Source organism: Myotis davidii, unplaced genomic scaffold, assembly GCF_000327345.1.
Source record: "Myotis davidii unplaced genomic scaffold, ASM32734v1 scaffold1711, whole genome shotgun sequence".
Taxonomy (NCBI): Eukaryota; Metazoa; Chordata; class Mammalia; order Chiroptera; family Vespertilionidae; genus Myotis; species Myotis davidii.
The window spans coordinates 190,659-192,933 of NW_006282377.1; the positions used below are offsets into that span (position 1 = coordinate 190,659).

The window sequence follows — 2,275 nt, forward strand, 5'->3', positions numbered from 1 at the left end:
TGCTAATCTCGCCTTTGTCTGAGGCTATCCAGCAAATGCCTCTGTGCAAGGCTTGGGCGGGGCGGGTCCCGGGGATCTACAGGCCAGGCGGAATGAGCAGTTATGGCTGCTCTCAGTACTGTCCCCAGAGGCTCTGCCTCTCAGTGTCCCAGCAACTGCTGCAAACCTCAGAGAGCAAGCTGCCCTCGAGTTCCAACTGAAGCCAGACAGTCCCGCTTCTCCCGTATGAGTCTTAGTCCCTAGAGACTCGCCCGGAACTGGAGCTCAGAGCCTGAGACTCCCTCCCGATTGAAACAGAAAAACGCGCCCTCAGCCGCCAGCCTGCTCCGCGCACCCTTGCACCTTAGTATTTCACTTCCGCACTGCGCCTCCTCTGAGTCTCGGTATGCTTTTCTCTTTCCTTCTAGTTGTGGAATTTCCACTCAGCCAGCCTTTCTGTGGTTCTGGGTGATGTCCGTTCCGTCTTTCAGTTGTATTTTGAAGTGGTTGTGCGAGGCAGCAATCTCTGGTGTTTACCTTTGCCACCATCTTGGTTTCTCCACTTTGTATATTTCATTCCATTCCCTTCTAGCCTAGTGTGTTTCTGTTGAGAAATCAGTTGATATTCTAATGGAAGATCCCTTATAGGAAACTTTATGTCTCTCTCTGGCAGCCTTTAAGATTCTTACTTTGTCAGTAATATTTGCCAATGTAATTATGATGTGTCTTGGTGTCATTTGTTTTGGGCTCATCTTTTTTGGGGCTCTATGTGCTTGTTGGACGTGTGTGGGTTTTTTTCTTGCCAATATCAGGGAAATATTCTTCCTTGTCTTTTCTTTTTCTTTTTATTTTTTTTATTTTTACCAGAATCAGGATCTTTATTATAAGTATTTTTTTGATAACAAGGGAAGGAAATAAGCACATACAAAAATCCATCCAAATTGTCATCACTTGCCTCTGAAGATATTGATTATAAGAGATGCTGAAGAAGATGCAATGGAGAAATAAGGCATAGTTTTTTTGTAAATGTATCAGTGATTCCATACAAGTATGTGCAGTTATTCAAATTATAAAATGAAACCTCTTCCACCTCATAATCCAGAAAAATGCCAATCTTTGGTTTTCCTATAGGGCTAGGGCCACTTGTAGGAATCCGGAACAATTATCACCAGCATCCATTTCTTGCCAATGGTGGTATGTGAGTGTTTCTGGGGAAAGATTCCTTACACACACCTAAGAAACATTCACCTGTGCCTGTTATTTTTACTCCCCAAAAATGTCTGTCAGCATCAAATCCCTCAGAACTCAGGACAGCTGGGTAAGAAGTAAGATCCTGGGGATTAGGGAAATCATCTGGTGTCCTATATGTCACACTTATTCTATCTCTTAACATAATGAAGTTTGGATGGGCAGTTTCAGGATCCAGTGTAAAATCTGTCTGAAACATTTTATGCAGGCCCAAATAATGTTGGGGGAGATTGTAAGTCTCCTTCTTTAAATCACATGAAAAGACTGCTGGGTCTCTAGGTTTTCATACTTGTTGTGGAAACTTTTAATATCTGTGAGTAAATCCAGGTTTTTCTGCAAATACTTCTCTTCTATTTCACTTAACAGATTGTTTGACTTGAACATATGGTATGAAATGTGCCTTCCATTTTCAATTAGTTTTTCTTCAATATTATTCTCTTCTATAAGTAGATCATTATTAATTTCATTTTGCTCAATTGCTAAGAAACACTTAATTTCTTTACATTCATTGTCCAACTCCTCCCTCCATTTTCCATCTTTCTCTTCTTTTCCCAAGTATTTTTCAACTTGGCTTTTATATACCGTTTCAACAACTCCAAGGTGATTAGTCTTGGCCTCAATGTTCCTTTTGAGCATCCCCCTGCGACTAGCTGCTGCTTCCTCAATGGGGACCAGGGGCTGATCCTGGTGGTTGGATGACACCCTGCACTGGGCACACAGCAGCTCCAGGTCCTTCTCACAGAATACAGTCATAACCTCATGGTGCTTCTTACACAGGGGTTCCTCTTGCCATTTCCTTTTTCCCCTTATGGCAGGAATCTGCTGAACAATCTCAGTCATGCGACATAGCTGGATGTTCCTCATCAAGCAGGGCAGTGGTGGAGGCAGACAGTGGAAAGGTCCCCTGCAGACCTTCCCAGAGCTGGTGGATGCAGGAGTGACAGAAGTTGTGTCCACAGGCAATGGTCACTGGGTCTCTCAAGTAATCCAGGCAGATGGGACAGCTGGACTCTGCCTGGAGCTTGGCCACGGGAGCTGCAAAGGCCAT

The 2,275-nt window shown here is 43.7% G+C and overlaps 1 pseudogene; it reads right to left on the reverse strand.

The window, feature by feature from the left end:
• Positions 1 to 949: 949 nt before the first annotated feature.
• Positions 950 to 2,275, reverse strand: LOC102754005 (annotated as a pseudogene).